The sequence below is a fragment of the Lithobates pipiens genome, unplaced genomic scaffold (assembly GCF_037356315.1).
Source record: "Lithobates pipiens isolate NorthernLeopardFrog02 unplaced genomic scaffold, aLitPip1_a1.2 Scaffold_16, whole genome shotgun sequence".
Classification (NCBI taxonomy): domain Eukaryota; kingdom Metazoa; phylum Chordata; class Amphibia; order Anura; family Ranidae; genus Lithobates; species Lithobates pipiens.
The window spans coordinates 359,214,445-359,238,857 of record NW_027507748.1 but is presented as its reverse complement, the minus strand read 5'-3'; the positions used below and the strand labels follow the sequence as shown (position 1 = coordinate 359,238,857).

Below are 24,413 nucleotides of genomic sequence, written 5' to 3'. Positions count from 1 at the left end.
CACTTCACAATTGGACTTAATTATCACCAATTTGCTTATCTGCTAATTATTGAAATCTCTTTAAGAATTTGTACACAGTCTAAAGAGGCATAAATAAAAAGGACCTGCATTTTTGGCACAAGTCTGTAATCTGGACAAAACTGTTACAATGCTTTCTTGAATTGGCACATGACTTTTTATTTGGAGAATACAGAATAAGGACTTTCAACTGTCCTGGTTGGGTGGTTGGAATTCATATCAGTTTTAAAACCTGATATATCTTTACAGTAATTATATTCCTTACAGAAATAATGTAGGTGGATAACCTAATTACCATATTACACCTTAGATTACTTTCCAAATTTTCCTCTTTAAAAAGAAAGTTTAAACCTTCAATATTGTTTTGTGAAAGAGATAATATCTGCATCTTTAAGGTAGAAGTCCACCCTAACACTAAAATCCCGACATCTACAAACATCCATGATCTAACACTAACCTAGCTATCTCTGTAAAGAAGAAATCAGTATACATACCTTTTTTGAAGCTGATACGACCCATCACCACACTGAGCTGTCAGCTGCTTCGCTGTGGTGGCGGGTGCATAGGACACAACCGACAACATAAAATGCATTAAGGTGAAAACCCCAACGGTTTACAACCACTTTAACTGTATGGCCCCTTTAGATCTGAGCATAGCAGAACTGCACGATTCTCCCCATGATTTTGGAATGCATAAAAAAAGTGCCAAAATGCACATATTTGGGTTGCATTTATTGTTAATGGTACCCCAAACATGCTAAAGAAATTTACATTTTGCCATGCAAGAGAACGTCTGAAAAATGCACAAAAACAAGCTATTAAAAAAAACACCAAAATTTGCTCCAAAAAGGTGCAGGAGCTATTTTGGCAGAGGAGTAGAGAGTAGCCTATTCAAGGGAACAGTATCGCTCTTAAAATATGATAACAAATGTAAAAAAAGCACAAAAAACACAACACTCCCACATCACTCAAATGTAAATGAAGATATGGCTGATACAATATTAACCACTTGCCAACCGCTGCAAGCTGATATACGTCGGCACAATGGCAGCGGTGAGCAAATGGGCATACCTGTACGCCCCCTTTAATTGGCAGGGTTAGCGGGTGCAGTCTCCCGGCGATCGTGTCACGGAGCCACCGAACGGGGAAGTGCCCATGTAAACCAGGCAGGGTGGTCATGACAGAGATCACTACTCTCTGTCATTGGGAGCAGTGATTGCTGTCATGTGAGTTGTAGCCCACCCCCCCCACAGTTATAATCACGCCCTAGAACACACTTAACCCCATCATCGCCCCCTAGTGGTTAACCCCTTCCCTGCCAGTGTCATTTACACAGTAATTAGTGCATTTTTATGGCACTGATCGCTGTATAAATGACAATGGTCCCAAAAATGTGTCAAAAGTGTCCGATGTGTCCGCCATAATGTCCCAGTCACAATAAAAATCGCAGATTGCTGCCATTACTAATAAAAAAAAATAATAATAAAAATGCCATAAAACTATCCTCTATTTTGTAGACACTATAACTTTTGGGCAAACCAATCAATATACGCTTATTGCAATTTTTTTTACCAAAAAATATGTAGAAAAATACATATTGGCTTAAACTGAGGAAAAAAATATGTATATATACATATCTATCTATCTATCTATCTATCTATCTATCTATCTATCTATCTATCTATCTATATATATATATATATATATATATATATATATATATATATATTATTTTTTTTGGGGGGGGGATTTTTATTATAGCAAAATAAAAAATATTGTGTTTTTTTCAAAATTGTTGATTTTTTTGTTTATAGCGCAATAAATAAAAATCACAGAGGCGATCAAATACCACCAAAAGAAAGCTCTATTTGTGGGAAAAAAAGGACGTCAATTTTGTTTGGGTGCAACATTGCATGACCGAGCAATTGTCAGTTAAAGCGACGCTGTGCCGAATCCCAAAAAAGTGCTCTGGTCAGAAGGGGGTAAAATCTTCCGGGGCTGAAGCAGTTAAAGACAACGGGGTAGATTTGCTAAAACCGGAGCACTCAGAATCTGGTGCAGATGTGCATGGTAGCCAATCAGCTTCTAAACTCAGCTGGTTCAGTTATGCCGCGTACACACGACTGGATTTTCCATCAGAATAAACTCTGACAGTCTTTCCGACTGAGTTTCCGATGGAGTTCCGACCGAACTGACTTGCCTACACATGGTCACACCAAAGTCCGTTTTGTTTCAAACATAATGGCGTATGACGAGACTAGAAAAGGAATTTCAATAGCCAGTAGCCAATAGCTGCCCTTGCGTCATATTTGGTATGTCGGAATAGCATACAGACGAGTGGTTTTCCACATAGGAATTGATTCTGTAAGAAAGATTTAAAACATGTTCTATTTCTAGATCTGTCAGAATTTTTGAAGACAAAAGTCTGATGAAGCCCACACATGGTCGGAATATCAGATGAAATTATTTCGTCTGACTTTTTCTGCCGGAAAGTCCAGTCATGTGTACGCGACATTAGGGTTTGGCAATAAAACCTGGAAGCTGAGTGAGTCTGATTTTGCACTCTCTAGCTTTAGTAAATAAACCCAACTGTGTAACAAAACATTATATTCTCTACAAGAAATCTTACATTTTCTTAATAAACACACTTTTGAAATTAGAAAAGAAAACAATATATTATTGCTGTTACATAACTATGGAATATTCTATTATTATGCTGAGCCACCTGGTGACATGCTAGAGAGAACTAGGGCAGACCGGATTTCTTCAAATGCTGTTGAATATTAAGACCCTCCTGTGTATGGAGGAGGCTTGCCTATTGCTGTGGTGACATGGCCTGCCACCTACTCCATTCCCATAAAGCCTATGGTCCGAATCCTGCTGATTGCTTCTGTTTACTTCTTTTGTGACATGTTAATTATGCTAATGATCACACAGGAGTATGAACTCATAATTGAAATACAGGAAAGAACCCAAATTACCTCTGCAACATAGACATATTATCTAAAGTTTTTCTGAAGAATAAAATAACTAGCATGTTTTTAGCTAGTTATGTTACATAAAACATATTTTAAAACTTCCAACCTGCCTCTTTTAACTATTATAAAGCTGACCATAAAATATACAATTTTTTTGTAAAATCTTCCTTAGATCTGCCAACAGCTATGTAGAGTAAGGGATTGCACGATTGGATGTTTATTGAGTAGATTGCCTAGGTTTGTCCTTGTATTGCATAGCTTTGCCCAGAGATAAGCTTTAAAGGAAATAAAGGAAATAATTCCTGTAGGCAAGAAGGTTGTGGAAAAGTAAATTGTAAATTGTATACTTTATGATGTAGGGGTATGAATTCAAACTCCTTTGTCAGCCTGAGGACATTTATCAGCAGCTACTACTTTATCTTGCCTCTATTAGAAGATTATACTGGAAAGAGCCATACATATGTATTTGAAGGTATCTATAGGATGCATCAAAGCAATCTCTCTATATTGGGCTGTAAACTCAGAAAGCCCATGGTGCATTGCAGTGACAGTTTTCTAATGGAATCCGTAGATTCTTAAGGCCCAACTTCTCCCAAACCAGTCTGTATTGTTAAGATAACAGGACCAGGCTCCTGCAGATTCTCCCTCCATCTCTCTGACTTTCAGTTGAGTACAGTCCATAATACTTTTTTTTATTTGCACAAACATACAATTTTTCAGGACAAGCTTTTGGGGTATGCCTGCTTCTTCAAGGTCCAAGCAGTACTGCATGACATGTTACATGTTACACTTCAATATGGATGTACCATGTAATATGGTCTTAAAAGTGGAGCTAGCCTTTAAATGCATTCCAGCAGGGACACATGCTGAAGTACCTACAGCTGGTGGCTGGGATCCATTAACTCTGATGCCGCATACACACGACTGGACTTTCCAGCAGAGTTCCGATGGGCTTTCCAAACGAACGGACTAGGCCACACATGAACAGACTAAGTCCGTTAGTTTTGAACGTGATGACGGACTAAGAAAGGAAGTTCAATAGCCAGTAGCCAATAACTTCCCTTGCGTCATATTTGGTCCGTTTCTAGGCCCATCGGATTTTTTAATCGAAAACCGATCGGATTAGCCCACACACGATCGGATTTCGTCTGAGCTAGTCTGCCGGAAAGTCCGGTCGTGTGTACGCGGCATTATAGTCACCTGTCCATACTCCTTTCAGATCCACACTGTACGGCCCATGGGCAGCCTCACAACTGCCACTGTTATATCTCCCGGTTGGTCCACTACAGACAGCAATATTGTAGTACAAGGGTGCTGAAGGATGGTGTTAAGTTAAAGGATAACTGCATGAAAGTGCAATTTACTTTCAAGAAAAAATTCCAGGAAGCAGTGTTCATGTTTAAACTGTCCCTTTAATAGTTTACATATAGCGATAGTATCTACCTTAACTTCCTGATGAACTCAATTCATTAGATTGTTCTCTTCAATCTTTAATGCCTTTTTCAGAAGCACTTACCGGTTCTTTACTTTAGGTAACTACTTCCCAGGCACAAATGGATTCAACTCCTAGCCATGGGCTCCAAAATCTATATTCAAGTATTTTCCAAATGTAAATGGTCAATTCTCTGTTAAGATGAGAAAAGTAGAATTAATTAGATGCCCCTAACACTGACATAAGAAAGCACACTTTTCCCATTGTATTTCCCTATTTGCTAATACAATCATTAAATAAAACAATAAAAAAAAACGGATTTATGATTTATGAAATCACCACTTATATATATATATATATATATATATATATATATTACAGTATGCTTCCTACAAAACTTCATATGCACACTCCACCTATTTTGATGATTACCATATTCCTGTTGGGCAGAGTTAATATTGTTTTATATAAATATATGTGAATTTCGGGATGTAACAATAGGTTCAGCTTTCCTGCCCTAAAAATAATAAAAAGCAAAGCAGTCCACTGTCATAAGAATGTCACCTTTTTATGACAGATATATTTTAACCAATTTTCGATCATATACTGCATATAAATATATATGGCGGCTCCCCTGGGCAGGATCACGTAACTGATCTTGCACTTCCAGGTCTGGGGCGTGCTGCAGGCGAATCGCTCCTGCCATGAATGGACACAATGGGAGGCAATTGGCAGATCCGGTGGACGCAGTGTCCACCGTGACCAGCCGATTGTTTGGGATACAGGCAGAACGGCGGTCTGAATTTGTAAACAAGGCAGATCACCGTTCTGTGAGAAAGGAAGGTTGTGATCCTGTGTTCCTACAAAGCAGGAACATGAATATCTGCCTTTCCATAGTACAAGCACCTTCCCCGCAGTTAGTAAGCACTCCTTAGGCACACATTTAACCCTTTGATTGCCCCTGATGTTAACCTCTTCCCTGCCAGTGTATTAGTATAGTATTGCATTAGTACAGTGACAATACATATTTTTAGCACTGGTCACTGTATTAGTGTGACTGGTAAATAACTAAATAAAAATTCTATAAACCTATCCTATAGTTTGTAGATGCTATAACGTTTGCACAAACCAATCAATATATGCTTATTGAAAATTTGTTTAACAAAAATATGTAGCAGAATAAATATTGGCCTAAATTGATGAAGAGATTAGATTTTTTCCATTTTTTTTATTGGATATGTTTTATAGTAAAAAGTAAGAAATATTATTTTTTTCAAAATTGTTGATCCTGTTTTGTTTATAGCACAAAAAATTAAAACCGCAGAGGTGATCAAATATCACCACAAGAAAGCTCTATTTGTGGGAGAACAGTATATCAATTTTATTTGAGTACAATGTCGCACAACAACGCAATTGTTAATGCAGTGCTGTATCGTATGGCCTGGTCATGAAGGGGGGGAAACCTTCCAGGGCTGATGTGGTCAAATGTCACATTTACTTACAGTATATATGATTACAACTATGTCATAAATGTATCAATAGGAACACTAGTGAGGATATGTGTGTACTTTGTACAGTATATTTAAATGCAATGTAGGTGAATACTGAGCCCTATTACTACCTGGTGCCACTTGTAATAGTGCTTTTAATACATTATTTAGCTTAAGGCAAAGATATCATTAGTTAGCCCATATAGAATGGTTTTGCAGGAACATGTACATTTATAATATGGGTAAGTTCCCACATGTTCCAAGAAATGAAAAAAAACTACAATTATTGTTGATTATCGGTATGCTTTGCATTCCAACTTAACTGTGTGTAATATTCAATAATTTATGGAAACTGAATTCAATTCATGTATTGAGTCATTGATGTTTTGTATATGTGACCAGTTTAATACTTTCGTTGGAGTGCATTTATGAAAACTTTGAACCCCTCCAGTTAGAACTTCAAATTAGGCTTTAAGTTGCCTACAGCAAGTACAGCCTGAGCGTACCAGCATGGGCAAATAAATACATTGCACATAAATGTGGGTATACTTTTCTGGAAACCCTCAGATGTGTTAATGTCAGGCCATTCTACAAAGCAAAGCTGTCATTCTTTCTGATTTTACTATAGCTTGCCCATGCCTTTCTCACTACTGCATAATCCTACAGCAGGTCAATGGAACTGACCATTATAGTAACTGATCATAGGAATAGTGATGGACGAACTTCCGACAGGACGTTTCACGAACGCGAACCGTGAACGCAACCAAAACTTTGCGAACCGCAAGGTTCGTGGTGGACTCCATTGACTTTAATGGCAGGCGAACCTTAAAATCCTCCAGGTCATATTTTCAGCCACAAAATACTTACTAGCTGTGCACACATAGTCCCACAACATGGACGCTGACATAACAAAAGTATTAAGTGAATCTGGGATCGACAACGACAAGCATTCTTTTTTTATCTGTGAAATTTTGACAATTCAGGAGAGCATGAAGGCCATGGAAGAGAGGCAAGGTCAGGCCAGACTATGAAGGGGGTGCAGGAGATGATCAGTGCCACAGTCAGGGCAGTGCAGTCCTGTGCCAGTGTCCCAGTGTGCCAACTTGTGCTTGAGCCCCTCCCTCTGCCCGGCCCTTACCCCCACCTATGCAGGGTTCCACTGCGGTGGTCCAGAGGTGCCAGTCCAGTGCTGATCCTCAGCCATAGTGCTGGCACTGCCTGCTGATTGGCTTCTCCGCTGCTATCTCCCTCACTGTCTGAAACCAGCACCGCGATAGAGACTGAGCACTGACACCAACACCGTGATAGAGACTGAGCACTGACACCAGCACCGAGATAGAGAGCACTGACACCATCTCTGTGATAGAGAGCACTGACACCAGCACTGATATAGAGAGCACTGACACCAATACCATGAGAGCACTGACACCAGTACCATGAGAGCACTGACACCAGTACCATGATAGAGAGCACTGACACCAGTACCATGATAGAGAGCACTGACACCAGCACTGTGATAGAGAGCACCGACACCAGCACCGTGATAGAGAGCACTGACACCAGCACTGAGATAGAGAGCACTGACACCAGCACTGAGATAGAGAGCACTGACACCAGCACTGAGATAGAGGGCACTGACACCAGCACCGAGATAGAGAGATAGAGATAGATATATTTGAAAGAAAGTATATTATACATGTACAACCCAATATACTGTACACCTATACCAGTCCTTAAAAGGACCTTTGTGGACCTAATAGTAATAGCTAGTGATTAAACTGACTGTCCCTGCTCCACACAGCATCCTATCCCTACTCTGACAAAAGACAGCTGCAGAATCGGTCAGCAGTGCACTCAGCAATCAGCAGCACAGCAGTCAGCAGCAGTGCACCAGAATATACTTTGTATATTTGAAAGAAAGTATATTCTAAGTGTATTACAACCCTATATACTGTACACCTATACTAGTCCTTAAAAGGACTTTTGTGGACCTAACAGTAATAGCTAGTGATTAAACTGACTGTCCCTGCTCCACACAGCGTCTTGTCCCTACTCTGACAAAGACAGAATGTAAAATGGCCGCCAGATCAGGTCTATTTATAAGGTAGGGGGAATGTCCAATTGTCCATGTGCTGAAATGTCTCAATTGGCTGTCCTGTACCCCGTGATGGATGTGTCATCATGGGTCAAAGTTCTTCACAATGTAAACGCATATCTCCGCCGCGCGAACAGCGACAGAAGTCAGCCGGTTTGGCGAATCACGAACGAGCAAAATTTGACACGATCCAACCGCCGGGCGAACCGCAAGGCCATCTCTAAATAGAAATGTACAGGAGCAGTAGGCAGTGTAAAGTTCCAACACTACCCAGAAGTGCTGTCGCTTTACCTGGCAGAATGAGTTGAGATTTGACTACATGCAGACGTTTTTTACTTTTTCTTTACATATTCTTTCCTCTGCTACAAAATTGCTGTACTTTACTACTCTACATACGTCTAACTGTCTATCTATTTACCTTCATTTTTACATGAAAAATGAATAACTGTACCATACTGAGATAAATATTTTGAAAGTAGTGTTAATGCATATTCTACCAAAAAAAAATAAAAAATCCTAGTTCTTGTTTATGATATAGGAATAAAGATAACCCAAATTTGTATGCTTTTAAACATTCCACTTCTGTCTACCCTTCCAAGGACATGGGATGGTTATGGCTGCAATTTTTGACTTCTGATTGCAACCCAATTACAAACACTGGGAGACCACTTTGCTTTTACTAGCCTGTCCAAGATTCAAAAGTTATTACATTTTCTATTGTTAGAAAATTGATTTACGAAACAGGCAATATAGCTATAAAGTCACCATGTACACCTTTCAGCAGAAAGTATTTCTTACACACTGATTCAAAAGTACATCTGTGCCAACATACTATTTTAAAAGTGGGATCTTTGCATTGATAAAAAGCTTGGAAAATTAATTTTGGATTTTGTTTCCTACATCCCTTTGATCTTTTATTAGAATCTTTGAATTTAGACAGCATTTATTTAATTTGCCTTAAGTGGAGTATGCCATGCTAACCACAGTTTTATAATATTTCGCTGTGGAGACTACTGTAAATATATTTAAGGACTCTGAAGGGCCTAAAACATCTATTTTTGTACAATTAGGTGATTGCTACTCAGTGGGTATTAACTACACTCTAGATTTTGCTTTTGTGTTGCTTTTGAACATTTAAAACTTTGAAGATTTGGCAACACTTTTTCAATTCTTGCAATCCTTAAATATATAGCTCTATGGGCTGGCGACAAGAGAGAAGATGTGTGTGTTAAAGAGAGTTGTTTGGGGTAGGGGTAGGATATATGTTACAGTAGTATATATGTATATAGAGGTTTAGAGAGCTTTATATGTGGTTTCTGGGGTGAAGGAGATATATATATATATATATATATAAGGCTACTGTGAGGGTGCACCAGATTAAACCACAGTGGTGATGACTACTAACTTTCTTCAGCTAGCTAAAGCTAATGTATTTTAAAATTAATAAGCATTTTATCTTTATTAACATTTAAGTCATGGCACCCTACCCCACCCCCAACTTTAACTTGTGAGAGATTGTTTGGTTCCAAGTTCTGCATGGCCTCAATGGTGTATGAGATGAGATACCCCACTCTCTGTACTTCTTCAATATGCTAGTTTGCTAATCAGAAACATTGATGTTACATGCATCATGTAGTACATGTAGTACATAGTAACAGCAATGTTTCCTGTCGGGTGTGAAGATTTGTGGTTTGCATTCATTTATATGCCATGTAGTTTGTGGTTGGCTTGGGACCTGGAAAGCTGCAACAGAGATGAACTTTTATGGTGAACCAAATGCATAATGTTTTTACCCGATTCTACTGACCTATTTCATTTTTTTGTTTTGTTTTTTACTTATATCTTACTTTTACATGACAGTTTGAATTTGAACTGGCCAGTATTATAAGTGTTCGTCTTGCTTCTGTTTGTCAATGATTGTAAAAGCAGAGTGCATGATCCAAGAAAGATCTGATGGTGCTTGAATTATACAAGGGAGCGTACTTGTTCACCTGGTGGAAGTCACACCGTTTGCTATTAACAACACCACAAAACCCCACTAAAAATTAATTCTCACCCCACCAAAACCCAGCCTGAAGAAGAGCCAGGAATTATCAGGTTATAAACACACTCTTACGACTGCATCATGGGATACTTCTGATGTTGTTACCTTCAATTTATATGCCCAACGGGGATCCCTGGGTATGTGTTCTGGAAAGATTATCAGCAAACAACATCTGTGAAGAAGTCTTACTTTATCCCAATTAAAGAAATCTTTGCCTGTGGAGGAATCCCTTGTGATGTTAACAACTTTCTAAATTATTTCACTACATTTTCTTCTGAAGGCAACTTTTGCTTGAAAAGAGAGTTTAGTGGTTTTGGGATTTTATTTAATTTCTGTTTTTCGTGTTTAAATCACAATTTGCACTAAAGGAATTTGTAACAATGTGAAATCTCAGTGCGATGGACTTTTCTGCTATAGAATAGACCCGTGGGGTTGATTTACTAAAACTGGTGCAGCTGTGCATGGTAGCCAATCAGCTTCTAACCTCAGATTGTTCAATTAAAGCAGAAGAAAAGTCTGCTATAAAAATTTGGTTTTAAGGCCCCCCAGGTGGGTTATGCCATAATGTGCTAGTATGCACAGCATATTAGTACATTATGGCAGACTGTCATATGAGGGGTTATTTATGAAAGGCAAATACACTTTGCACTGAAAGTGCACTTGGAAGTGCAGTCGCTCTAAGCCCCTGTACACACGGTCGGACATTCTGCCAACCAAATCTGTTGGATTTTGTCCGACGGATTGTGTCCGACGGATTGTGTCCAAAACTGTTGAATACACATGGTCGGACCCAGTTGTCGGAAAATCCGATCGTTCAGAACGTGATGACGTTATTTCGTTACGACGGGACTACATTCACGCTAGTAGCCAATAGCTTTGGTGTAGGAATTTGATCTGAGCATGCGTGGCACTTTGGGACCAATCCAGCGCTTCCATCTTTGCCCGGTTTTCCTTTGGGGTCCCTCGTCTTTGACCATTTGATAGGCAAGACCGCAAGACCGCTACGACAAAACGTAAACGTAAATGTTCACTGAGCTAAACATGCGTGGCTCAATGAACATGAAAGCTGCACTAAGTCCTAAAGATGGACTTCTTGTGCTGATTTATTCCTCTCATTAACCTCTGGTGTGGTAAGATGGCATTCATTTGCTTTAGTTTGCTGCACACTCCAAAACTAAAGCTAACAGCTCACACAGCTTTTTTTTCCCCCACATTTGTGTCCTCTCCAGTAAAAATCATTTAATATGTTTGACAACTGGAGGGCAGAGTTTGAAACTTGGTGTCACATCTGCCAGCCCCTTAACCATCATCCCATAATGGGAAGTATGTTACAGTCTGACCCCTTGCCTACAACCGATAAAATTAGTCAGACATGGTTGACTCTGAAAGTTCAATCATTTCAGGAGAAAGTGGACCCAGCATCTGTTATATTTTTCTTGTTACGATGGATGCCTGCTTCCTCCTGCTTGCAGCAGACTGAATGCTTACTTTGATCCTAGGAAAAGCCATTGTTTTATAATAATGTTGCTCTGTATTGTGACATGTCCAGAATTTTTTTGTGCAGTTTTGTAAAAATACTATAAGGGTCACTTTAATGTGAGTTCTGCTTAATCCCCTATAGATTAAACTTAAAGTGTAACTCCACTTTTGTTGAGAAAAAAACATTCCCCTCTGAGTAGTTTATGTACATTACATGGATTCCTACCTGTTATTCTGAAGAAATCCCTGTGTGTTTCTCTGTGTCCATGTGAAGCATTGAGTCTAATGGGAGTGGTTTCATAATTATCAATCAGCTGCAGCACCTGCAGAGCTCTAATGAGGAAAATTGCAGGACTTGCGTCCCTTTAGACGTGATTTCCTATTGGGGTTGCCTGTTGCAGGGGTTGCCTGAAATCTGACTTGTATCTTAGGGCAGATTTTGGCAAAATCCAATTATGCAAGCAGGAAATTACATATCTGGGGTGTGTCCAGTACACATTCTGGTAGCCAGAACACCTCCAGGTAGCCATATCGCTTTGCATTTCACAGAAAATTACAGCGGCTGCATACTGAAAAACAAAGGTCATTTTTTAATAACATAAAATTACAATATGACTTGTGTTGCAATTTTATACGCTATATTATTTTTTATTTATTTGCTATTTTTTTTCTACAAAAGTGGAGGTACCTTTTAAGTACATGCAGATTCACAGCAGGTCAGTAAGAGGACACTAGGAGTTGCCTTCCAAAAGCATGTACGTTCTAATGCCCACTCTCTCTCTCTCTGCTTAAGTAGGTCTAAATCCGTTTGATGGCTGTGAGAAACTCCTTAGTACTTACATTTTTTTTTTTACAGAAAGCTTGCTGTATGCGTGGTCACAAAAATCTGCAATGAGTGTTCCAGCATCATAAATAAGCATGTTCTTGGAACACCCGATCATTACTAAATGGAATGGGTGTACTGGTGCAATACCGGAATACCTGGGTGAAAAACTGAAGAACATAGCAGCTAGGCCATGATCCGTGTATGCATTTTATGTCTTTTCATAGCATTGCAGTACAGGCTTACAAACATCCGACTTTCAAACAACTCCTACTTACAAACATAGGGAGACAACAGGAAGTGAGAGGAAATCTACCTCTAGGAAGGGAAATTCTCTCCTGTAAGAGTTATGGGAAATAGGTGTCTCCACTGAAGCTTTATAACCTTTATAATCCTTGTTTCCACAACAACCAAAAATGTTCAAAATCCAATTGTCATTGGGACATAAAGTGAGGTGAAATCTTATGAAAAGGGGCACAGACAGCAAAACAAACCTTACAGGGGTGTTAACCCATTCCTATGCTATCCAAAATATAATTATTTTGGTTGGACTTACACTTAAAAAATGTATCTGTTCCAACTTACATACAAATTCAACTTAAAGTGGTGTTACACCCAAAAAAATATATGCATGAATGTGCCTAAAAAAAAAAAAATTTGGAATTTTTTTATTTTTTTTACTCACCTCTAAATGGCTGTTGCTAGGGGGTCCCTCATAGTCTGCCTCCTTCAGTGCCTGAGCTCTTGACGTCACTTCCTCTCGGCGCAGGAAGGGCTCAGCTCTGCCCCCTCTTGTCAATCATCTGGGACACGTAACAGGTCCCAGATGATTGCGCAGCCAATCACGGCCTGTGTCGCTGCTCGCACATGGAGCCACAGCTGGGTGCCCACAGTTACAATGCCGGCGACGCCAAAGGGAGGGGTAGATGAGCGGGGCTGCGATCCCCGCATCGCTGGACCCTGGGACAGGTAAGTGTCCGATTATTAAAAGTCAGCAGCTGCAGTATTTGTAGCTGCTGACTTTTCATAATTTTTTTTTTAACTGGGAACACCTCTTTAAGAACAAACCTACAGAACCTACCTTGTTTTGAACTCGGGGACTGCCTGTTAATCAGTACTATGACCAGAGCTAATTGAAGCTCAGATGAAAACATTTAGCCTCGTCTACAACTAATTTGTCTACCTAAAAAAATGTTGCATGCTATTGTTTGTGCTTGTTATATTCACTGTGAAACCTAAGGGGTTAATCCTGCACATTGTGTAAAAAGGCTATTTGATCCTGTCTTCTCTGATCCTCCCCTTCTTCCAATGTCCCCAATCCATCTACTGATAAGACAGAGCCTTTTGAGTGACTCTGCACATGCTCAGTTTGGTGCATATTGCTTGAAAAAAAAATTCTTGAGAGAGTTCATGTGATCAGCACAGGGCCAACCAGCACTGTCCAGACAGAGGGTGAGGGGTCCTGCAGCCTCATAGGACAGTTAGAGTAGAATGAAAACTGTTTCTACAGGCTTTAACTAGACACTGATAGAAGTCACAAGACTGCTATATACTGCTGATGAATTTCTGTGTACTGTGGGAAACCAGATATGGTGAATGCAGGGTGCTGGGTTTAGTAACATGTTAAGGAAATATAAGACTTTTTTATGCATATGCTCTTTTTTTATAATAAGCATGATTTTCACACAATTTATAATTTTCACACAATTTATAATTATATTTTTTCATTTTTGCAATAAATGTAATTCTGAAACTGTACTTTGCACAGAAGCAGAGACACTGTACATCTAAATGTAAGCGGGGGAATTAGCGTGGCTGTATTATAGAGGGAGACACACTGCGTGGTATTGTAAATGAAGTAACTTTAATTGCCGGATAAGCAGCAGTAGAAAATTATATTTACAAAAGTGGAGAAACAGTTTTCTTGTTAGCATATAAGGCACAGATTCACAGTCCATTCACCAAAGATACAGAATGCATCTCAGTAAACTGGCACTGTTGTTATTATTCCTCTCTTCAGGCACATCAGTGGTATATGAGGCACATTGTGATTACTTGCCATAGGCTGGAGTCCATAAGCAGATTTCACAGATGCAGCTAAGATGTAAAATATACTCTGTTAGATGAGCCTCTATCACAAGCACAGACGCAGTGCTGATAGGCAGGTCTCCTGAGGATCCCTGTTCTGTCCCTGTAGGCTGGAACACTCTCCCTGAATAAGGCCTAGCTTTCTCTCACAGGCAGTATACCTTTCCCTCACTCATTCCACACACGTCTCTCTCTCAAAATGGTGGCTGGGCCTCCCTTTATATGGAAGCTAACAGAAAATGGTGGACAAAATCTTGAGATAACTTGGTACCAATCAGAACAAGAGTCTTCTAAAAGATGGCTGCTAGAGACAATTTAGAGGACGGTTACAGCCTATACAGGATTTCACAAAACAGCAGGAAAACACATACACATTCTGAATATAATATGACATTTCTGCATGAGAAAGTAAGTATGATACAATTGTAGTCCCACTTCTCCTCTCAGCCAACAAGTCTGTCCTGTCACAGTTAACTGTGTGTGAGGAGGCTACCTACATGTTGGCTGGAGATGTTTAATTGTAAACAAACTTCCAGTGATCACCATAATTGGCTGTAATCGGAATCCACACTGATAGAGTCCCGGTTCACATATGTTATGCGGGAACCAGCACGATTCCGGTGCGGGTTACCACATTACATGTCACCTGCTGGTGTCTTGTCAAATAACGTCCTCCATCCGATAGTGTTCGCTGCGTACTGTGCATGCGCAGTACACAGCAACACAGATTCCGAAAATTGCCACTATCCAAGTGGACATAGAGTAGGAATAAAAAAGAGCCGAGCACAGCGAGGCCGAGCCCGAAGCGTGGCGAGCGAAGCTTGCCCGCGAGGGGCCCTCTAATATTCACAAACCAATGTCCGCTTAAATGGTGGGGCTACCACCTCCACTCACGGCGCAGGCGCCGTTCAGCTTCTGAGATTTTCCGAAGCTTCGTCTGCTCCGCACTGCACATGCGCAGTACGGTTCGGACACTATTTGATGGCCGGACACTATACGGCAGAACACCGGCCGTTCACACTGACATCTGCGAACTGCTGTGGGAGTCAATGACACCCCCAGATCGGTACAGGGCAAACTGACAAATGATGCAAGATTCAGATCACATGGGTGTGAACACTCATGTGATCTGATTCCAGTGCAAACCAAATAAAAAGGGCCCTGTACCATTTTGGTGCGATTGGTACAATTTGTATGGCTGTATTTGCAGCGCACAGTCATTTCATGTGATCTGCACAGCAGTGCAGTGCAAATCACATGCAATGTCTAACATCGCACCAGTGTGAACCCAGTCTAAGCCCTTGTACACACGGTCGGACATTCCGACAGCAAAATCCGTCAGATTTTGTCCGACAGATTTTGTCCGAAAACTGTTGCATACACACAGTCGGACAAAGTTGTCGGAAAATCCGATCGTACGTAACGTGATGACGTTATTTCGTTAGGACGGTACTATGTTCAGGCTAGTAGCCAATAGCTTTGCTCTAGGAATTCAATCTGAGCATGCGTGGCACTTTGTCCGATCGGAATTCTCTACACATGATCAGACAAAGTCCGATCGGATCATGTTGTCGGAAAATTTTATAACCCAGTTGGAAAACTTGGTCCATCGGATACTCCGACGGAAACAGTCCGATGGAGCCCACACACTGTTGGATTATCCGATAACACGGTCCTATCGGACATTGTCCATCGGAATATCCGACCGTGTGTACAAGGGCTAATAGTCTAAAGTCTAATGCAGGCCATAGATTATGCAATTTTCTTTCCTTCCTCCATGGGTGGAAGGAAAGAAAACTGCTTGATTCCTCCATCAACACAGTAAGTATTGATGGGGGAATCCTTCCAGCAGCGCTATTGTATTCTGCCAATGGGGCACTAATCATTTGGGAAAAGCCCGACAGCCCGGATTTACACAAGTCGATTGATAGAGGTGCCCATACACGCATCAAAATTTGGCCAGTCCATGCTGAACCAACAGAATTCCTATCCCTATCCATGTATGGAGAGTAACGGTCACCTGTGTACACTTCCAGTTCATATCTGCAACAAAGACTAATGTTTTTTTCTTTTAACACGGAGAATTGTGCCTGAGAACACTAATCTACAGTTTGCAAACATTTTGTATCCAAAATACAGCTAAGACAGACACATTATAATTTACACCCTGTCTGTGAAGCAAATACATTTTTTTTATGTTTTATGCTTCTAAGTGGCACTGTCTACAAGTAGAAATTAGATTTTTAAGTCACAGGTAATCATTCTTTCTCAGCTTGTGATTGCTAAACAGGAGATAAAAAAAACTTCTAAGCGAAAGTGTTAATAGTGAGGAAGAGTGTAACCAAAGGATATAGTCACAAATTGATGGTGTTAGATAGCTGCTTGCAGTATGATTAAAATATTATTTATATCAATTTGTTAATTTGATGTGTTTGGTGATACTGAAAGTACGAGAGATAAACAACATTCTGCTATTTTTTTTTTTCCTTGAATTCATTGACTTTCTATAGAAGTCTAACTAAATAGGATTATTTTACAGTTAACGTGTATCTATAGGGAAAGTTTTTTCATCTGTTTGTTTTGGATAGATTTGGGAAGGATTAGAAACCCTGTCACTTTTTAATTCCTGTCTGTGTCCCCGCTAGGTAATTTCACCCACTCTTTCTGCTCCGTGGACCCTTGTCACCCTTGTCGAGGCAGATTGGTAGGAAATCCAACATTTTACAGCTGTAACCATAAAAAGAGGTAAGGACAAATATTTTAGTGTAAAGAGTTGTGACATTTGTCTAAAGGGGAACTCCACTCACTTTGTAGAGATTTCCTCTCACTTCCTGTTGTATCTCTGGGACAGAAAGAGTAGGGAACACCACCAAATAGGACATAAACATCAGAAAATAAATTAACAAAAGTTCTGGCCATACATACACTTTAACCACTTCAGCCCGGAAGGTTTTAACCACTTCTTGACTAGGCCATTTTTTGGCATAAGGCGCTGTGAGGTTTTAACTGACAATTGCGCAGTCATGCGATGCAGTGCCCAAACAAAATTGATGTCCCTTTTTCCCCACAAATAGTGCTTTCTTTTGTTGATATTTGATCACCTCTGCGGTTTTAATCCAATTTAATTTGTTGTGCTATAAACAAAAAAAGAGCAGTAATTTTGAATAAAAAACAATATTCCTTATTTTCTGCTATAAAGCATTCCCAATAAAAAAATGTAAAAAATCGAATTTCTTCATCAGTTTAGGTCAATATGTATTCTGCTACATATTTTTGGTAAAAAAAATATCCAATAAGCATTTATTGATTGGTTTGCACAAAAGTTATCAAGTCTACAAACGTTTTACTAGTAATGGTGGCAATAGACAATTTTTAGTGGGACTGTGACATTGTGGCAGACAAATCTGACCCTAAGTGACATTTTTTGGGGACCAGTGACACCAATACAGGGATCAGTGCTAAAAAAAAATGCACTGATCCCTGTATAAATGACACTGGCAGGGAAGGGGTTAACACTTTGGGGCACTCAAAGGGTTAATTGTGTCCTAGGGAGGTGCTTTCTAACTGTGTGGGGTGGGAGGAGTCTTACACTAGAGGAAAACAGAGATCATGATTCAGCTTAGCTGAAACAGAAGATCTCTCTTTTCCTCACTGACAGATCAGCGGTGTGCCTTGTTTACATAGGCACAATGCTGCTCCATGTCTCCTGAGAACGATCGGTGGGTCACGGCGGTCATCACGGCCGCTGCCCCTGCTGATTGGGTCCTGCTGTGTCCAGTCACAGCAGGAGCAGCGTTCCAGCAGCACACGTGCACCCCCTGCACCACTTGTACAAAATCACGTACATGTACGTGATTTAGCACAGCTGGGCCGCCCTGCCTCAGTATATGTATGGTGCGTGGTTCGGGAGCGGTTAAGAAGTAACTCCACTTTTCTTAAAAAGAAAAACAACCCCCCAACCCCCCCCCCCCGGTGATCAATTTACATTTCAAGGATTTTAACAAACTTAACAAATAGCTGTTTGACCTATGCATACTGGGGGGTATTAAAAAAAATGTCATGCAAGCACAATCCATGTACCACTCTTCTAAACATAAAAATGCTGCAAATTAAGCTCCTAATTAAATTAAAGTGCAGCTATAAGAAACAGCGAGCAGACATGCTTTTATGCAGAAAAGACATGCACTGTCAATGACAATAAAATGCCCCTACCTGCCTGCTTGCTGTCTCTTCTGGTGCTGTAAACTGAGCTGTGCATGCACAACTCAGCTTAACAGCACCAGGGCGGTCTCTGAGTCCTGGTTCACAGTATGAATTGCACAAGAAAGTGCAGCACCTCCCTGTGCAATTCATATGTGATTCAGTTTGAATGGGCTCAAATTGCACTGCATCACACCAAAAGTGGTGCTTGCACTACTTTTGGAAACATATGCCGCGTACACACGGTCGAACTGTTTGACGTACTTAGTCCGTTGAAACACATTTCAGCAGACAATCCGCTCGTGTGTGGGCTTCAGCTGACTTTTTCAGCGTGCAGTCCGGAGTACTAAGAATTTCGATTTTTCCAAAAATCTGTCCGTCGTACTTTGGTTTCAGCGGACAATACGGTCGTCAGTATGCGAGTTTGACGGACTAAGAATGGCGCATGCCCAGAAAGGATTTACACGGCGGAAGGGTGCTTTGCTGTGTCTTGGACTTCCTATTTCTAGTCCCGTCGTACGTGCTGTACACGTCATCGCGCAAGCTTTCGACGGACTGTTTGTGTATCCGTGTGTGGTCAAGTCCGCTCAGTGGAAACTACGACAGATTGTCCGTCGGATTGTATGACGGACTAAGTACGCCATACAATCCGCTCGTGTGTACGCGGCAATACTGCAACCAGGTCACATGGCATGTTTGTACTATGTGATCTGGTGTAATCAAGCTTGCAACCTGTTAACTTAAAATTGAATAAAAATAAAAGGGGTAGGTTGCGCTAAGGAACTTATGAGCGAATCCACATAAAATATAAAAAAGGAAAATAGGTAAGAGCTGCCTCTATTACTATCCACCTGGTGGGGTGGAAAATGTTAGATAAAGGAGTGCTATGAATAGATCTGGCGCTATACCTGTGTGTCAGAAACTTAATTAATGTGCTAAATTAAATTTGAAATTGTTACATTATTCGGTGTGTAAGAGTTGGTGTGCAATATATTAGTGTTGGGATAAAGTATAAAATATAAACTGTAGGTGGGAAGTAAAAACTCAAAAATATATGTGTATAAATTGTTAAAAATTTACCAGCATGCTGGCTGGAAAATAAAATATTGTCTCAGGTGCGATAAACCTAAATGGGTGATTACCTTATGCACTCTTAATCACATGAATACCTTAAACATGTGAGCTACTTAATAAATCAGGTAAAAATATTACATGTAAATATGAACCATAAACATAATACAATTGTGCACAAATGTGACAAATAAAATCTATGCGTGCAATACTAAAATGTACAATAAATCCGTGATAAATATCAATACCCCACGTGAAACATGCCAAATATTACGAGTGAAAAAAGAAAAAAGAAAAATTGAAAATGGAAATAAATTTAAAAGGAGGTGAAAAAATTCCAGAAATAGAATAAAATGAAATAAAAATGAAAAATAAAAAATATTAAAAATAAATAATAAAAATAAATAAAAAAATAAAAATAAAAATAAAAATAAAAATAAAAATAAAGGATTTTTTTAGGTATTTGTCCCAAGTAATAAAAATATAAAAATGTGTACAAAGAGAAAAAAAGGGGGAGTAAAAAAGAAGCAAAAAAAGCACAGTCTCTGATGCAGTGCAGTTAATGGGGGATTTCCCGTAGATACAGGAGGGGATGTGATGGATCCAAACAACAAATCCCCCATTAACTGCACTGCATCAGAGACTGTGCTTTTTTTGCTTCTTTTTTACTCCCCCTTTTTTTCTCTTTGTACACATTTTTATATTTTTATTACTTGGGACAAATACCTAAAAAAAAAAAAAAAAAAAAAAAAAAAAAAAAATCCTTTATTTTTATTTTTAATATTTTTTATTTTTCATTTTTATTTCATTTTATTCTATTTCTGGAATTTTTTCACCTCCTTTTAAATTTATTTCCATTTTCAATTTTTCTTTTTTCACTCGTAATATTTGGCATGTTTCACGTGGGGTATTGATATTTATCACGGATTTATTGTACATTTTAGTATTGCACGCATAGATTTTATTTGTCACATTTGTGCACAATTGTATTATTGCACGCATAGATTTTATTTGTCACATTTGTGCACAATTGTATTATGTTTATGGTTCATATTTACATGTAATATTTTTACCTGATTTATTAAGTAGCTCACATGTTTAAGGTATTCATGTGATTAAGAGTGCATAAGGTAATCACCCATTTAGGTTTATCGCACCTGAGACAATATTTTATTTTCCAGCCAGCATGCTGGTAAATTTTTAACAATTTATACACATATATTTTTGAGTTTTTACTTCCCACCTACAGTTTATATTTTATACTTTATCCCAACACTAATATATTGCACACCAACTCTTACACACCGAATAATGTAACAATTTCAAATTTAATTTAGCACATTAATTAAGTTTCTGACACACAGGTATAGCGCCAGATCTATTCATAGCACTCCTTTATCTAACTTAAAATTGACACCCACTGCAGATTGCAAATGCAGTGCATTTTAAATGTGGTGCGGGAAGGAGGTTTGCCACACCTCGTTTTAATGTAGATCTACCCTGGGTGCAGCAGGAGTGACATCACCCCTGCCAGCCAGTGAAAAGGCCCAAAGTTCAGGACTCAGAAGGAGATGCTGGTGCCAACACAAGACAATTTGACTGGTAAGTTTTAAACTTTTAGTTCCGCTTTACCAAAAAAATGCAAGCCCCTTTGTTAATGAACCACTTTAGCCCCGGAAGATTTTCCCTCTTAATGATCAGGTCATTTCTTGTGATACGGCACTGCGTTGCTTTAACTGACAATTGCGCGGTCATGTGATGTTGTACCTGAACAAAGTAAATGTCCTTTTTTCCCACAAATAGAGCTTTCTTTTGATGGTATTTGAACATCTTTGCTGTTTTTTTCTGCGCTATAAACAAAAAAAGAGCGTCAATTTTGAAAAAAAAAAAAAATATTTTTTTTTGACCTTTTACTATAATAAATATCCCCAATTTAAAAAAACAAAAACAAATTTCTTCATCAGTTTAGGCCAATATGTAATCTACATATGTTTGGAAAAAAAATTTAATAAATCACAATAAGTATATATTGATTTGTTTGATTTGTTTGCACAAAAGTAATAGCGTCTACAAAATAGGGGATAGATTTTTGGAGTTTTTATGGCATTTTTATTATTATTATTTTTTACTAGTAATGGACATGATCTGCGATTTTTAGCAGGACTGCAACTTTGCGGCGGATAGATCAGACACTTTTGACACTTTTTTGGGACCATTGACATTCATACAGCAATCAGTGCGATAAAAATTCACTGATTACTGTAATGCCCCATACACACGGTCGGAAATTCCGACGGAAAAAGTCAGATCAAATTATTTTGTCGGAAAATCCGATCGTGTGTGGGCTCTATCTGACTTTTTCTGTTGGAATTTCTGACAGAAAAAGTTTGAGAACTGGATTTAAAATTTTCAGACAATAAAATCCATCGGACTTTTTCCAATCATGTGTAGAGAATTCGAATGCACAAAGTGCCACGCAGGCTCAGAAAAAAATTGGAGAGGAAAGTTATTGGCTACTGGGCTCTACGTAGTCCCGTCGTACGTTAAGTATGTCACCTCGTTTCGAAATATTGGATTTTCCGACAACTTTGTGCAACCCTGTGTATGCAAGACTAGTTTCGGCCAAAATCCGACTGAAAAAATCTGTGTATGGGGCATATAAATGTAACAAGCAGGGAACGGGTTAACACTAGTGTGACCAAGGGGTTAAATGTGTTCCCTCATGAGTGTTTCTAACTGTGGGGGGATGTAACTGACTGGAGGAGGAGACATATCACTGTAGAACAGACGATCTGTCTCTCCTTTCCTGTCAGAAAGGGTATTTGTGTGTTTATATACACAAATCCCCATTCTGGCTCTCATGCAGGGCTGGTGCAAGGATTTTTGGCACCCTAGGCGAAACCTAATTTTGCTGCCCCCATTGGCTCCGCCCCTCACTGAGACTTTTGCGGCGCCTCTTCACCCATTTCTTCAGCCATGGTCCACAGGCCTGTACCTGTGCCTCTGGACCCAGCCCGAAAACAAATAGTGGATGGCACCGGCTTGCTTAATCAAGCCAGCTGTTGTCCACAAGCTAGGGCAGTATACAGACAGGCTAACTGTCTGTATACTGCACATTTTTGTACCTTTTTGTAAGCAAAAAGATCTTCATTTCTTAATTTTTTTACAAAGGTGGACTTGAACCTCCACACCTCAAATCACCCCAATTTCTTTATTTTCAAATTTCAGATCACCACAATTCTTCCATCTTCACACGTCAGATCACTCCATCACTTTATCACCCTGAATGCTTGTTCCCCTCTGCACCCCTCCTCTGCATCTCTGTTCCCATCAAACCCCCCACACACATATCAGTCCCTCACACACACACACACACAATCTACCCCTCTGTACCCCCCTGCACGTCTGTCCCCCCACCACCCATACACACACCTGTTACCCCTCTGTACCCCCCTGCATGTCTGCCCCCCCACATACACACCTGTTACCCCTCTGTACCCCCTGCAAGTCTGCCCCCCCACACACACACATCTGTTACCCCTCTGTACCCCCTGCAAGTCTGCCCCCCCCCCACACACACCTGTTGTCTTTCTGTACCCCCCTGCACGTCTGTCCCCACACACACACACACCTGTTACCCCTCTGTACCCCCCTGCATGTCTTCCCCCCCACACACACACACCTGTTACCCCTCTGTACCCCCTTAACTTCTATCTCCCCCCTCCTCCCCCACGCGCGCGCGCGCGCGCACACACACACACACACACACCTGTTATCCCTCTGTAGCCCCCTGCACGTCTCTCCCCCCCAGACACAAACAATCTGTTACCCCTCTGTAACCCCCCCCTGCATGCCTGTTTCCCCCCCACACACACCTGTTAACCCTCTGTACCCCCCTGCACATCTGTCCCCTGTCCTCACACATCTGTCCCCCCTCTGTACCTCCCTGCACGTCTGTTCCTCTCCCCCCCACAAATCTGTTCCTCCTATGTACCCCCCCGCACGTCTGTCTGTCCCCCCCTCCACACACACACACACACACACACACACACACACCTGTTCCCCCTCTGTACCCCCCCCCCCCACACATACACAAACACATACCTGTTCCCCCTACGTACCCCCCCCCCACACACACACCTCTGTTCCCCCTATGTACCCCCCCACACACACACACCTCTGTTCCCCCTACGTACCCCCCTGCACGTCTGTTCCTACCCCCCCCCCCCCACACACACACACACACACACACACACACAGTGAAATACATTATAAACTTGACAGAGTACTTTTTTTTTTTTTCATGTGATTGCAGGCTGCAGCACTAAGCATGCTGCCTGAGCTTCCACTATACCTGAGCCAGCGGCGGTGATGGCTTTACTCCAGGAGAGTGGCGCTGCTGCCTGCCTGCCTGTTCTTCCATGATAGATGCCTGAGCGGCCAGGAGGAGGGGGAGCGGATATCGGCAAGCCCAGAGTTACATGCCGTCTCATCCACCCCCGCCAGTTCCTCTGATCATGCTGCACTTCCAGACCGGCCGGCTGTCTCCCCTCATCTTCTCACTGCCGCTGCTAGGGCGGCACTGCAGGCTGGGGACAGAGCGGTCCGGGATGTCTTCACAGGCGCAATTGCTCTCTAGCCTGGCGGCTGGCGCCAAGAGGCAGCATGTTTTAAAAAAATGACAATCCTGGAGAT

The 24,413-nt window shown here is 40.6% G+C and overlaps 1 protein-coding gene across 8 annotated transcripts in view; it reads left to right on the top strand.

Annotated features, from left to right (window-relative positions):
* The window catches only part of ADGRB2 (adhesion G protein-coupled receptor B2), a 706,559-nt gene that overhangs the window by 269,336 nt on the left and 412,810 nt on the right, over positions 1–24,413 (top strand). For 7 of the 8 annotated variants that reach the window (XM_077481967.1, XM_077481965.1, XM_077481964.1 and 4 more), the window contains exon 2: positions 17,093–17,192. The exons of the other annotated variant lie outside the window; for it this stretch is intronic. The gene's annotated coding sequence lies outside the window, so the exon portion shown is untranslated. The remainder of the gene's footprint in view (positions 1–17,092; positions 17,193–24,413) is intronic. 8 annotated transcript variants of the gene reach the window in all.